This window comes from Bubalus bubalis, chromosome 21 (assembly GCF_019923935.1).
Source record: "Bubalus bubalis isolate 160015118507 breed Murrah chromosome 21, NDDB_SH_1, whole genome shotgun sequence".
NCBI classification, from domain to species: Eukaryota; Metazoa; Chordata; class Mammalia; order Artiodactyla; family Bovidae; genus Bubalus; species Bubalus bubalis.
In genome coordinates this window covers 22,671,504-22,687,426 of record NC_059177.1, presented here as the reverse complement: position 1 = coordinate 22,687,426, position 15,923 = coordinate 22,671,504, and the positions used below count along the sequence as shown (strand labels likewise).

Here is a 15,923-nt window from a genome sequence, read left to right as displayed (position 1 = left end):
CTGATCATACTGACTTCCACACAGCACTGGAGCAACACTTAAAACAATCTACTCATTGGCTCCTCTTATTCTCTTAACTACTGATATTTTATAAGAGTGTTTCCCTACCCTGGATGTCCATTAGCATCCCCCAGGGAGCTTCTATAATGTACCGATGCTTAATTTTAGCCCAGACCATCTAATTGGAGTCTCTGGCAATAAGCACTGGTATTTTGAAAAATAACCCCAAGCAACTTTACTGTGCAGACAAGGCTGAGGATGACTGTTTTAAAATGTCTGTATATGATGGCACATTTGTGCTCAGAACCATTCCCCACATCAACACAACTACCCCAAGTTCCTCCCACTGTCCAAGAGGGTCCTACATGCTGTAGCCCCTGGCTGCTTTCTGTCACCATCTATAACCACTTCTTAATGCTGCCCCAGCCCCACTGACTTCCTCACTATTCCTCACACCACCTAAAGCAACACCCTTGCCTCAGGGCCTTCACTCTTGATGTTCCCTCCGCAGGGAATACGTTTCCCCACATTCACCTGATTCGCAGCCTGACTTCATTCAAGTGTCTCCTCATAAGGCATCTCCCCAGAAATGCCTTCCTTGACCTACATGGAAAAAACGTTACTTGATACTCTCCATGCCCTAGTCGTGCTGTTTCTTCTTTTGAACATTTATCAATATCTGACAGATAAATCTGTGTATTTGCTCATTATCCCTCTTCACATTAAGGCAGGGAGTGATCGTGTTTCAGTTCAGTTCAACATGCCTAGCATCAGTATCAGTGCACAGAACCTAGAGGGCATTCAAAAAGTATTTGGTAAAAATTTTAACAAGTATGAACCATAAAACATGTCCATGCTTACTTTATTTTAGGCACTGAAATAGGAGCTTCATAACACTATGACCTCATTTCGTCCTCAGGATAATTCTCATTATCCTTAATTTATAATTAACAAATCTGAGAATAAAGAATTTTAAAGAAAATATCCACTGCCAAACAGATAAGAAGCTCCAAGCCTGTGACTAGAACCCAGAATTTTTTTTAATTCCAAAATTCATTTTTTTCCCTAACACTGAGAGTAACCCAGGTCCAAAGCATATTCTAATATAATCAGTCCTTTCACTGGGTCTGCTTCTTGGACAGATTACAGTAAGGAAAACTCAGGCAAACACTTTGAGTTCTTAATGCCCATCAACTAGTTCTGTAACTGTGAGTAAAATATTGAACTACTTTTGCCTTAGTTTTCTTACCTATAAAGTGACAGTTTTGACCAACATGATTTTTAAGAACAGTCTGGGGCTTGAGAATTCTACTGGAGACAAAACAGGACTTGTTCTATGGCCAAAGACTAGAGAACCACCAGGGTAAAGTTTACAAAGGTCCAGACTGACGTAACTTAGCAGCAGCAGATTCAGGTTAAAATGCGGACCTGATTTCTAACAAACACAGGCGACACGTCTCTGTCACGGTCAAGTTCAATCTTTGGGGAATACTCGAAAGAGACTTCCCTTGTGCTATGGGTTGGACTTGAAAACATCTAAGTTTTCTACTAATTCTACGGTGCTCTATTTTTTATTAAGCACTAGGTTTATTAAATAATTACCATCCTTTGCTTTGTTGTCCTATCACAGCATAGAAACATGGCTTGTCTCTGCCTCCCCTGAGACCTGGAGTGGGCCACAGCAAGCGTGATAAGGAGGCTTAGAGCCCAGCAGGCTGTGTCTGTCATTGCATGGAAGCAGTCATCACAGAGCTCTCATCCTTCCTTATTCATCCTGTGCATCACTCACAGGGGGAAGAAGAGAAAATCAGCAGTCAGGCTTTCAAAGAAGAAACTGACAACCTGGATCCCAGCAGTTGGTTTTATTATCCCCCCAGAGAATGTGAGCAGTTGCAGTTCCTCATGGAAAGCCAATCAACAGTACGAGAAGATTCCAAGTTATTTATTTATAAGTGAGAGCCTCGTCTTCAAATAGTTCTTAGAGGAAGCTAGTCACTAAGGACTGAAATGAACTTTCCATTTCACTTCCTTAATTCTCTAAAGGGCTTGGTTGTTTTTCCTACTGCTTCTGCTTCCAGAAATAAACAAAACGCTTACAAAGTGGTATCAGTGGCATCACTCATCAGATAGCAGGCTGTGTTATGAAGTAACAGATGAGGTCTTTCCATTAAATCAAAACAAACTGCAAAAACCCAATATTCTTTTCTTTTGAATCGGAATAACAAAGTGGACCTTTCATTTCTTTATAACTCATACTCTCACTGTAATTTTACTTCAAATTGATATTTTGGGGGCTAGGGCTAATAACCTCTTCAAAATTGACTCAAAAGTGGTAAAATTCAAATGCTGATGTCCTCAATTATGCAGAAATGCTTTTAGGAGCAAACCATAGTCTCAAAGAATTATTTCCCAAAGTCAAAGTTGTTGCTGACACTATTTAAAGAAATGCTACTTAGGTTTGTCTTTGCAGGGTTAGAGACAGATGTAAGGAGATGTTTACCTACCTCCAGAGGAAAAGGAGGGGAGATGGTGATTACCAGAGATCATTTGGTGGATGATGTCTCAATGCACCTCTGTAGATGGGATTCAGAGCAGGCATTCAGACTGAGTGTGAAAAATCTCATCTGTACATCAACTCCTCAACCTGCCTTCCCTGCTACTCCCCCTAATCCTGACGGAAAAGGAAATTAAGTCAGATGCCATGATGTCTCACTACAGTTTTGTTGCCGTCATTTCCCTTCTTAATCATTAAATAAGTGTTTTGATGTCTTCTTTGAAGGGTGTTAATAACCTCAGATATGCAGATGACACCACCCTTATGGCAGAAAGTGAAGAGGAACTCAAAAGCTTCTTGATGAAAGTGAAAGTGGAGAGTGAAAAAGTTGGCTTAAAGCTCGATATTCAGAAAACGAAGATCATGGCATCTGGTCCCATCACTTCATGGGAAATAGATAGGGAAAACAGTGGAAACAGTGACAGACTTTATTTTTCTGGGCTCCAAAATCACTGCAGATGGTGCTGCAGCCATGAAATTAAAAGACGCTTACTCCTTGGAAGGAAAGTTATGACCAACCTAGATAGCATATTCAAAAGCAGAGACATTACTTTGCCAACAAAGGTCTGTCTAGTCAAGGCTATGGTTTTTCCTGTGGTCATGTATGGATGTGAGAGTTGGACTGTGAAGAAGGCTGAGTGCCGAAGAATTGATGCTTTTGAACTGTGGTGTTGGAGAAGACTCTTGAGAGTCCCTTGGGCTGCAAGGAGATCCAACCAGTCCATTCTGAAGGAGATCAGCCCTGGGATTTCTTGGAAGGAATGATGCTAAAGCTGAAACTCCAGTACTTTGGCCACCTCATGCGAAAAGTTGACTCAATGGAAAAGACTGATGCTGGGAGGGATTGGGGGCAGGAGGAGAAGGGGATGACAGAGGATGAGATGGCTGGGTGGCATCCCTGACTCGATGCACGTGAGTCTGAGTGAACTCCGGGAGTTGGTGATGGACAGGGAGGCCTGGCCTGCTGCGGTTCATGGGGTCGCAAAGAGTCGGACATGACTGAGTGACTGAACTGAACTAAATTTTCCTTTCTGCTGTAATATACTACCACAAACTCAATGACTTTAAAAAATAAAATTATAATCTTAGAGTTCCATGGGCCAGAAGTTGGTATGGATTTCACCAGGCTAAAAATCTCAGGTCAGCAGAGCTCTATTTCTTTCCAGAAGTTCGAGGTGGAGAATCTGTGTACTTGCCCATTCAATTTTCTAGCAGAATTAAGTTCAATGCCATGTAGAACTGAGGTCCCCATTTCCTTCTGACTAAGGGCCATCCCAGGCTCTAGAACCACATGCATATGTTGGTTTGTGACCTTTAGAAGAGGTCAAAAATTATTGAAGGAAGATGCCTTAGACTTGACATAGTTTGATTCACCCTTTGTTCATGGTAGGACATAGCTCTTCTTCACTCCTACCCTCCACTATTTATGTTTTACACCTCTACGATAACAGGACAATGGTCAATTATTGATCGTCCTAGTTCAAACGTATTCATGAGGCTGTATTCTCTAGAATATTAGGACTTTGGCAGAAACATGTACACAGGCCTACTTGGGGGAAAGGTATTTTCTTTCATGAGAGTGGAGTAGCAAGCCACCTGAAAAGATCCACCCCTGACATTTTGTTCTCCCATGGCAAGATAAGAAGGCAGGGTATCTGCTTTGGAACTATCAGAACCTACTCCACCCCACCCAAAAAAAACTTCAGGTTCTGAGAGATTCTGGGCATTGACATGCATCCCCTCATATTCCATATCTCCTCTTGAGTGTGTTCCAGATCTTCCTTTGTCTCATAGGAAGATGTGCTCTTCCTAGAAGGGTTGTTCTTGGTATTCTAGTGCAAAGGTCAGAGAATACTTTTCACACTACCATAATATGAAATTCTTTATTTACTTCAGTGCTTGATTTGTCCCCGTTTTCTATCCCCCCAGCAAAAGAAGCTCCCCACGAGTTGAGACTGGTCATTCTAGTTCACAAATGTATCCCTAGTAGCTACAACAGTGTCCATCATGTAATACTCAAATGATTCACTGAATGGATCAATCACTAACCCAGGAGAGGTCCTAATTTATTTCAGTCTCAGTTTTCTCATCTGTGAAGGGAGATAACAGCTACCAACACATGTGGTTTTGAAGAATCAAGTGAAAATTTATGTCCCTATTTCTCCAGCTAGAATACATGTGCCCTGGGAAATAAGTTGAAATCCTAAGGCTATGTAAAGCTAACTGAAACACACAGTGTAACTGCTCAGGAGTTTGATTTTTCAAGAATATCCAGGGAAAAAACAGTGTTTATTTTTTATACTCAGAATAATTTTGGAAGTTATTAATTTATGGTTTGCCCTTTTTGCATGTTCCCATGCCTCATTTAAGAAGTCTAACATTTTTATTCTTTTACCTCAGGAGTATACGTGCCGGTGGGTGATAACAGTAGCCTGCTTTTGTTCCCCTCTCCCTTAAAAAAGGCAACATTGATGGTGATTATGCTCGGTGAGCCAGAGGGAAAGAGAGGATAGATATAACAAGAAGAAGCAAGATCCCCCCATAAAACGGGAGAGATTCTTTCTAGTGGGGGGAAGATGATAATAGGACGGATATTCATAAAGAAAACACTGTGAAACTCACAGGGCTCTCAAAAGGGAAAATGTAAAATTCTTGGACCTTTAGATAGCTCTAAGGGACAAGGAAACCCGATAATGATTAAAATTGCATTTCCCACCAGCCAGGGAAACTAGACACTCAAAAGAGTTGAATACTGGTTTAGAGAAATAAATGTGTCATTTCTTACAAAGTTATAGAATAAAAATCACTCCAATACATTGCCTTACAAAGCCTCACAAAGCTTACTCAAATCCTTGCACAATAAACAAAATACTGCTTTTTAATGCCAGTCCATTTTTTTTGGTTTTTCTTTCAAGTGTATGTGCATGTATAAGGGAGAACATGTATAAGCTCTAAGACTCAAAAAATGAATTTGCTGTAACTGACCAGAAAATGTGCTTTGGAATTCACAAAAGTCAAAGGTTATAGCACCAACAATAACAGATTAGACAAGCCACTTTCATAAGAATAGATTAAACTCAAATCACTGGCAGTGACAGAACTACATGTAACCAAAGTGACCACTTGGGACTTTTTTGATGCCCACGAACTAAATAGTTTGATGTGTGTTCTTACCACAAAAAGATCCTCTTCCACAATTCACCATTTATCTTCACCCCCAAATTTTTCTCATGAGTATTTCCCAGAGGTGATCTAAGAGGCTGACTACAAGAGAGAACTTTCAGTCTACCAACAGCACAAGTATCTCTGAAAAATGTGTTAAGAATGGCCACCGGAGCCTGAACATGTTACACTTGATTACCTATGGGTAACACCTGGGAGCACGGCTCTTCGTAATGAATTTTTTTTAACTCAAATTTACTGAAGTTTATAATACAGTACAAAAATATGGTCATCATCTATACCTATATAATTACATGATTCAGCTCTCTTGAAAGATGTGGCACCAAGACACAGAAAAGAAGTGTCTGAACATTGAATCTGTTATGTTTCATTTGCTCAGTTTTGACTCAATGGTCATAACTGGGTAGATGCAATAAAACAACATCTTGCCAATAAACCACAAGTAAAAAAACTATACTCTTCCTAGTGGAGCACTTAAGGTATTATTTCAATAAGGAGAGTAAATACAATTATTTTAATTTATTAAAAAATAAATTATTATTTCAATAAGGAGAGTAAGGAAGAGGATACAAGTAATAAATGCTGGAGAGGGTGTGGAGAAAAGGGAACCCTCTTACACTGTTGGTGGGAATGCAAACTAGTACAGCCACTATGGAGAACAGTGTGGAGATTCCTTAAAAAACTGGAAATAGAACTGCCTTATGATCCAGCAATCATACTGCTGGGCATACACACTGAGGAAACCAGAAGGGAAAGAGACACATGTACCCCAGTGTTCATCGCAGCACTGTTTATAATAGCCAGGACATGGAAGCAACCTAGATGTCCATCAGCAGATGAATGGATAAGAAAGCAGTGGTACATATACACAATGGAGTATTACTCAGCCATTAAAAAGAATACATTTGAATCAGTTCTAATGAGGTGGATGAAACTGGAGCCTATTATACAGAGTGAAGTAAGCCAGAAAGAAAAACCCCAATACAGTATACTAACGCATATATATGGAATTTAGAAAGATGGTAACAATAACCCTGTGTACGAGACAGCAAAAGAGACACTGATGTATAGAACAGTCTTATGGACTCTGTGGGAGAGGGAGAGGGTGGGAAGATTTGGGAGAATGGCATTGAAACATGTAAAATATCATGTATGAAACGAGTTGCCAGTCCAGGTTCGATGCATGATACTGGATGCTTGGGGCTGGTGCACTGGGACGACCCAGAGGGATGGTATGGGGAGGGAGGAGGGAGGAGGGTTCAGGATGGGGAACACATGTATACCTGTGGCGGATTCATTTTGATATTTGGCAAAACTAATACAATTATGTAAAATTTAAAAATAAAATAAAATTAAAAAAAAAAAGGAAGAGGATACAAACTTTGGAAGAACGTGAGACTTGAATTTCTTGCTGCACATTCAGTAGTCCGCTGCTGGCTACTTGTGCTCAGGTGATGTTTGTTCGCTAACTTTTAGAGTACTTTTAAAAACACATTGTATATGCAAAAAGGACAATAAAAGTAAAAAATAGTCTCCAAGTTCAAGGCAGTTTTATTCCAGTTATTCAAAAGGATTTCTGAGAAGGTTCTTTTGCCCTACAGCAGGGACTCATATTTTGAGTGTGTATCAGAACTGATGTTTGGTGTTATACACAATAACAGCAACCATGGTTGTAAAAGTGAAATACTTGCATAGTGGCTGGTAAATTGCTGTCACTCCAAGCTCCTCCCACCCATACCTGTGAGAGCTTCAGGATGTCCCAGATCCAGAAACACTCTCCACTGGGCCCCAAGAACCCCCAGACCTGTGTTCTCATTGGATGGTTCCCACACTATCCAAGTATCGTAATATTCCCCACATGTTACACTTCCTTTACTTCTCCCCCTATGCTGACCTTTAATGCCTTTTGCTCTCCTTTCATCTGTACTTTAAGAGCAACCATAGTGCTCATCTCAGTCAGGATGCCATCCACATCACAGTATAGAGGGCCTAGTTGAGGGACAGATGGAACACTACCTGACTCAGCCTTGAGAATTATACTGGAGTCACTGAGACAGAGGCACTTGCTTTCCCCTGGGCTGTGACTATGGTAGAATAAACAGAGTGTTGGGTACCATCTTTGCCACCCCAGAAGCTGATTTTTTTGTTTGGGTGGGATACCACAAGGAACAGAGTTCCCAAGTAGAACTTTTAAATCATTTTCCCATCTCCAAATAGTGAAGAAAGCCTAATCCCCTCCCATACACAGACACAGGCTCTTGAGCCCTCTGGTTTCTTCTTCTTCGTTTAAGTCTCTACCATTCATCATTATTTAAGCAACATGTTAACGAGTTTACAGAAAGTTTACTTAGGGAGGATTACCTCCCTGGGATTTCCAAGAGTAGCATGAGGCCTAGATATTTTATAATACCATCTGAGAGGGAAAAGCTGCAAAGGAAAGTGTTAGGGAGCACCAGGAGAGGAATTTAATAAACTCTGCCTTGAAATTACCCGATTTCTACCTGGGCAATTAAATTCTGATTAAATTGCTGGGTACTAAGACATAAAAAGCTAAAATGGTCTCATACTGAGGGAACAGCTTTTGTTCTCCATTTTCTTAGGTGACAAAGAATGGTGGAAGAACAGGAAGTGAAATTAGTATTTTGGAAACAGAAGTGGGGATTTCTAACCAGTATGTTTCTTTCCAAGGGGAGAGGAGTGAGGAAGAAGCACACTGTTGTGACTATTAGGAGTTTAATTTTCCTCAGCTATATGTCACTCTTCTACCAAGTAACCTAAGCAAATGGATTACAGGAACAGTTCTCAAAATGTAGTACTTGCACTAACAGCCACATTACCTGGGAGCTTGTTAGAAAGTTCAATTATCAAGCCCCCACCCCAGACCTACGGAATCAGAAATCTGGGGGTGGGCCCAGCAATGTGTTTAATAAGCCCTCCAGGTGATGGAGCTATATCTGAATGACTGAGAACCTCTGTAAGGGGAGTGCTCCAACCATGCTTCACATGAGTATCACCTGGGGAATTTCTGAACTCTCCAGGCAGCACTGGTACACCATACCAATTATATCAGAAGCTTTGTGGATGGGAATCAGGTATCTGTTATTTTTCAAACTCCCTATGTGACTACCACATTCAACCAAGTTCTAGAGTCATTGCATGACAGTATCACTGGCTCAGGAACTGCCACCTTGGGAAATCCTAAAACTCTGGGTTTTGTTCTGCTGGCAAACTCTTCAAAGTGGGCACCCAGAATAAGAGGAGGAGGCACGGCTGGAGAGGGTCTCTGAGAACTCCAGCCGTGCAGTGCGTTCACCATCTCAAGTTAGGAGAGTTTGCCCTCCTAACTCTTAGCAAGAAGAGCTCCTCTCCTACATTATTCCCTCTCACGCCCCTCTATTTCTTTCATGGCATTTATCCCTATCAATATTCATGTCCAGTCATTCACTTCCTAAAGCCCAGCGATTACCATGGGGGTGGGGGGGACGGGCAATTTGCTTCAGTAGTAACTAGTTGCAGAGAAGGCAATGGCACCCCACTCCAGGACTCTTGCCTGGAAAATCCCATGGATGGAGGAGCCTGGAAGGCTGCAGTCCATGGGGTCGCTAAGAGTCAGATACGACTGAGCGACTTCACTTTCACTTTTCACTTTCATGCATTGGAGAAGGAAATGGCAACCCACTCCAGTGTTCTTGCCTGGAGAATCCCAGGGACGGGGGAGCCTGGTGGGCTGCCGTCTATGGGGTTGCACAGTGTCGGACATGACTGAAGTGACTTAGCAGCAGCAGTAACTAGTTGAGATACAATAAGCACTGAAATATTTGGTAGTTGACTGAATTATATCTTGACATAACTTATACTAGTAAAGACAGTTGAACTCTTTGCTCAGCCACTGTGTTTCAAAGACTTGGCTGCCCCAAATTACACAAGCGTCCAAGGCAACAAATCTCTGGATATAAAATGGAATGTACCAAACCTGCCTTTTAAGAAGCATCATGAAGAGTCAAAATTCTTAATTTTCACTTTGACTAAGCACTAGTTCGTCTGGCAATTTCTTGCAGTCTAACTCTTTCATATTAATAAGCATCTCTCTTTTTTAATATCCAAGTCCTTCCTGCTTTTAAAATCTCACTTTAGACAAAATAAACTGTGTGAGGAACTTCAAGGGATCTTGGGCTACTTTCTCTGATTGCCATATACAAAGTTCAGTTAAAGGTTCTTCCTGGTGTGGGTAAAGTGATCTATCTTTTGCCTAAGTGAACAGAACTACCATTGGTCATATATCAGAAGCAGGTGGGAAGTAGCTCATATTTATTACCTGCCATGTTTTCCCTTAAAAATTCATTTTTCATTAAATCACTTAAACCCATGTAAGTTAATAAATCCCCTCATGCATTGCATCCCTGAGGTTTAGATCATAAAGTTCAGTCAGTAACTGTAGGAGTCAGTCTTAAAACCAGTAACACAAACATCAACAGTAATGGATATATTAAAATGTTATATATACCTTCTCTACTTGTACTTTTACTATCACTTTGCCATGCTTTATAGGAACATGAGAATAGCTTATATAAAATATTTACTGTAGTAAGAGCTCAATACATTTCACACCCAGCAAAAAAAGGAGAAAAACAAAATTAAACAAAAAAAAAAGGAAAGAAAGAAAACCAAAATTAAACCCTCCAAAAAAAGCTTAATTTTTCCCAAGAATTTTTTTAAGCTTATGCATTAGCCAGGAGACTTAGCCAAGAGACTTCACCTGGAAGTCAATCCACTCTCCTGAAACCTTCGCATCACATTCACTTCGTTCCAGTTTATTTCTCGAGTCATAAAAGCCCTGATTACTGTCCCTACATAACCTCCAGATATTTGCCCTGACTACTCAGGCTGGAGGCCATAACAAGGCTGTGGAAATTGAGATTCCTCTACCAAGCTCACTTTGAGGCTGTAATGAAAACAACACGTCCTTACTTAAAAGACAACAAAAAGAGGAAGGGGAAGAGACTCACTCACTACCTAATGTTCTAAGACCGCAGGGAAATCAAATGCGCTTAAACATTTCATTTCAGGTGAGAACGCAAAACACCATACCTATATACTGCATGTAAACACCCTTACAGTTTAATAGAAAAAAAAACAAAACAGAACAAGACCATCTATGGTGAAAGTACCTTGTAAAACGAAATGACTGAAAAGGGAGGGAACCGTTAATCATAGTTAGCCAACACCTTATTTATTTATTTATTTATTTTTTTCTAAGAATATATCCGTAAGATGTCCTACCTCTTTCGATTCTGGGGTCCACCGCAACTCTGGAGCACGGAGAAGGCAGCCTGGATTTAATCTTTCCGCAGGACCCTCTTCGCGAATCTTCTCGCGAGTGTGCGCTTTTTAAAAGAGGTCATGAGGAAACACGGAAGCTTTTGAGAAGTTGTCCGCCTGCAGGTGTTGACAATGCACAGACACTCACACCTGTGCCTCAGGGGGCCATTCTCAGTACCGGGATTAGGCCAATGAGAGGAGAGGCCTTCTCAGCTCAGCCTGCAGGATCCGTCCTGCTTCTTACCAGCCCAGCAAACCCTTTTCATTGGGTGTTTTTTGTTTTAAACATTTATTTTTGGCGACCTCCGGTCTTAATTGCAGCAGGCAGGATCTTCGTTGGAGCCCCTCCCTGGCTTCTCTCTAACTGTAGGGCAAGCTCAGTAGTTCAGCACAGGGATTAGTTGAGCCAGCGGGCTCAGTAGTTGCGACTTAAGGGCTCTAGAGCATGCGGTCACTAGTCTTGGCACGCCAGCTCCATGGCATGTGGAATCTTTCTGGACCATGGATGGAACCCATGTCCCCTCCATTGGCAGGCCTATTCTTATTCACTGTGCCACCAGGGAAGTCCCCATGTTACCCATTTTTAAGGGTACAATTCAAATGTATTAAATACTATTAAAACCATCACTGCCATCCATCCCCACAGCTCCTTTCACCTTGCAAAACTGATACCCTAAACCCATTAAATAATAATCCCCATTTCTCCGACCCCCAGCCCCTGGCGCTCACCACTCTACTTTTCGTCTTTTGACAACTCTATTTCATACATGTAAGTGTAACTGTACGGTATGTGTCTTTTTGGGACTGGCGTGCTAAGTTTATACATGTTGTATCATGAATCAGAATTTATTTAATGCTGAATAATATTACAATGTGTGCATATACCGTATTTTTCATAAACATTAATCTGTTGATGAACACTTGGATTGCTTCCACATTTTACCTATTGTCAGTCATGCTGCTATAAACTTGAATGTACAAGCATCTCTTCAAGACCCTGTTTTTTATACCCAGAAGTAGCCTTGCTGGATCATATAGTAATTCTATTTATAGTTTTTTGAGACACTGCGATACCATTTTCCATAGCAAGTGTATCCATTGTACCAAAAACACACAAAGGTTTCAATTTCACCAGATTCTTACCAACACTTATTATTTTGTTTGTTTGTTTTGATCATACTAACGGGTGTATGATCCATTAGTATCCATGGAAATACCTCAAAGTAGTTGTGATTTGCACTCTCCTAAAGATCAGTAATTTTTATCATTTTTTCACCTACTTATTGGCTATTTGTATATCTTCTTTAAAGAAATCGTTTTTCAGGTCCTTTGCCTAGTTTGAATCAAGTTTGTTGTTGATGAGTTTTAGGAGTTCTCTATATATTCTGGATATTAATCCCTTATCAGATAATTGATTTACAAATATTTTTATCCACTTCTTTGAGTTCTCTTTTTACTTTATTGGTATCAAGTTTTGTAACACAGATTTTTAACTTTTTCATAAAGTCCAATTTGTCTATTTTTTGTTACTTGTGCCTCTAGTGTCATATCCACTGTCTTTACCAATTCCAAGGGCATGCCTAACTTTTGCCCTATCCTTTCTTCTGACAGTTGTATAACTTTAGGTCTTACATTTAACTCTTCGATCCATTTCAAATTAATTTTTCCATATGGTGTTATCAGTTCAGTTCAGTCCAGTCACTCAGTCATGTCCCACTCTTTGAAACCCCATGGACCACAGCACCTCAGGCCTCCCTGTCCATCACCAACTCCCAGAGTTTACTCAAACTCATGTCCATTGAGTCAGTGATGCCATCCAACCATCTCATCCTCTGTCATCCCCTTCTCCTTCCACCTTCAGTCTTTCCCAGCATCAAGGTCTTTTCAAATGAGTCAGCTCTTCGCATCAGGTGGCCAAAGCATTGGAGTTTCACCTTCAACATCAGTCCTTCCAATGAACACTCAGGACTGATCTCCTTTACGATGGACTGGTTGGATCTCCTTGCAGTCCAAGGGACTCTCAAGAGTCTTCTCCAACACCACAGTTCAAAAGCATCAATTCTTCAGTGCTCAGCTTTCTTTATAGTCCAACTCTCACATCCATACCTGACTACTGGAAAAACCATAGTTTTGACTAGATGGACCTTTCTTGGCAAAGAGTCTCTGCTTTTTAATATGCTGTCTAGGTTGGTCATAGCTTTCCTTCCAAGAAGTAAGCATCTTTTAATTTCAAGCCTGCAGTCATCATCTGCAGTGATTTTGGAGCCCCAAAAAATAAAGTCCGCCACTGTTTCCACTGTTTCCCCATCTATTACCCATGAAGTGATGGGACCAGATGCCATGATCTTAGTTTTCTGAATGTTAGGTCTTAAGCCAACTTTTTCACTCTCCTCTTTCACTTTCATCAAGAGGCTCCTTAGTTCTTCTTCACTTTCTGCCATAAGGGTGGTGTCATCTGTATATCTGAGGTTATTGATATTTCTCCTGGCAATCTTGATTCCAGCTTGTGCTTCATCCAACCCAGCATTTCTCATGATGTACTCTGCATGTAAGTTAAATAAGCAGGGTGATAATATACAGCCTTGACGTACTCCTTTCCTGATTTGGAACCAGTCTGCTGTTCCATGTCCAGTTCTAACTATTGCTTCCTGACCTGCATACAGATTTCTCAAGAGGCAGGTCAGGTGGTCTGGTATTCCCATCTCTTTCAGAATTTTCCAGTTTTTGCTGATCCACATAGTCAAAGGCTTTGGCATAGTCAATAAAGCAGAAGTAGATGTTTTTCTGGAACTCTCTTGGGCCTTTTCGATGATCCAGCTTGTTATATATGTGAAAAGATAATTTTACTTCTTACTTTGCAATTGATGCCTTTTATTTCTTTCCTTTGACTGATTAAACTGCCTAGCACTTCCAGTACTAGTTGAATGGAAGTGGTAAAAGTGGACATCTTTGTCTTTCAGTCTTTAAACATTTAGACAGGTTTCTGCTGTGGATTTTATAAATATGGTTTTTATTATCTTGAGGTAGTCTTCTTCTATTCCTATTTGTTGAGTTTCTGTCATTAAAGAATGTAAATTTTGTCACATGCTTCTGCATCAATTGAAATATTCATGTGGGGTTTTTCTTCGTTCTGTTTATGTGATGCATTATGATCATTGATTTTCTTTTGCTAATACATTATATGACTAGAAACATAAATTATTAATTTTTTCAAAATGCATTAGTCTCCTAAACTATGTAGAAAACAAAATTTAGAGCTACAAGCCAAAGTTATAATAATACTAGCTTTTAAGCTAACAATTGCTTTATAAAAAATATATTAGTATCTTAAATCATGTAGAAAAAAAAGTAGAGCTACAAACCATTGTTTCGATAATGTTAGCTTTCATAACTGCTAAGGCATTTACCACCAGTGGTATCTGTGTTACAAGTCATACAACTTGTGTTACTGTCTAATGGCCTTTCATTTCACCCTACAGGACTACATTGATAATTTCTTGCAGGATAGGTTTAGTGGTAACAAAGTCCTTCAACTTTTTATTTATCTAGAAATATCTTAATTTTACCCTCACTTAAGAAGGACAGTTTTGCTAGATTCTTGGTTGATCACTTTGAATTCATCAGCTTATGGACTCCAAAGTTTCTGATGAGAAATCTGATGATAATCTTATTTATGACCTCTAGTATGTGATGAATTGTTTCTCTTACTGCTTTCAATATTCTCTCATTGTCTTTGACTTTTGAAAAGTGAATACAGCACATCTCAGTGTGTGTGTCTTTGACTTTGTCTTACTTGGCTCTCATTAAGCTTCTCGGTTATTTGTACTTATATCTTTCCTCAAATTTTGGAAGTTTGCAGCCATTATTTCTTCAAATATCCTCTCTAACTTTTCACTCTTCTCCTTCTTGGACTCCTCAATGAGTATGCTGGTTCACTTGGTTTCTGACTTTTTGGATGAATACTGGACATTTGGATATAATAATGTGATAATTCTGGAAATCAGATTCTTTCTCTTGCCTGGGGTTTGCCGGGATTTTTTTTATTCTTGGTTTTATTTATTGTCTTCTTTGCATTGTTGTAGCATGCCTCTGTGCTGAGGACGAGCCTGTGGTATTAACTTAAGGTCTTCACAGGTCTTTTCTGAGCCTTTCCCTGGGCATGCACAGCACATGTCACTTTCTAACATTTCTATTTGTTCAGTTGTTTTAAAATGTCCCAGTCATTAATGTTTATCTCCCAAGAGGGGAAAAAGATGAAAATGAAGGAAATGGTGAAGGAGGCCATTCCTTTAAACTACCTGGAGGTCACTTCAACCAGAGGGGGAGGGGCTTACAACATCAAGGGGGTGGTACAACAGCAGGGGAAGTACAAATACCCACCTCTTTGTCTGCACCTCTGTGATCAGAGGCAGCAATCCATGAACAGGTTCCCAATATTCAGAAGATAGGGTCTCTTTTGCCTACCTTGGTTCCTGAAAGCTGCATGCAAATTCATTCGTTTCATATTCCTGGAAGGAGTGGAGGATGGGTAGCTGGTAGCATGCTAAGAGGTGAACTTGACCACAATTAAGCACAGTTTATCATCCAAGCCTTCCCTGAAAGTTGAAGCCTTCAATAGACTCCAGAGTTCCAAAATAGTTATTTCAGAAAGATCCTGCCAGTGCAATCATTGTCTGGGTAGGAAGATAAATTCCCACTGCTTCCTACTCTGCCATCTTTCCAGAATCTTCTGCCTCCGGGTGGTCTTTATGATATTTTAATTCGAGGGGGCTGCTCTGATTCACTTTTGGCTTACCACTTGCTCCAGAACTTTTTCTGAGCACAGTGTCTCCATCTCCAGGCCCTGGCTAGAACCTGGCTTTTGCCT

At 40.4% G+C, this 15,923-nt stretch overlaps 1 protein-coding gene across 1 annotated transcript in view; it reads right to left on the bottom strand.

The window, feature by feature from the left end:
* The window catches only part of CRBN (cereblon), a 405,868-nt gene extending 394,721 nt beyond the window's left edge, over positions 1-11,147 (bottom strand). Inside the window, exon 1 of the mRNA XM_044934064.2 lies at positions 11,018-11,147. The gene's annotated coding sequence lies outside the window, so the exon portion shown is untranslated. The remainder of the gene's footprint in view (positions 1-11,017) is intronic.
* Between the last annotated feature and the right edge of the window lie 4,776 nt (positions 11,148-15,923).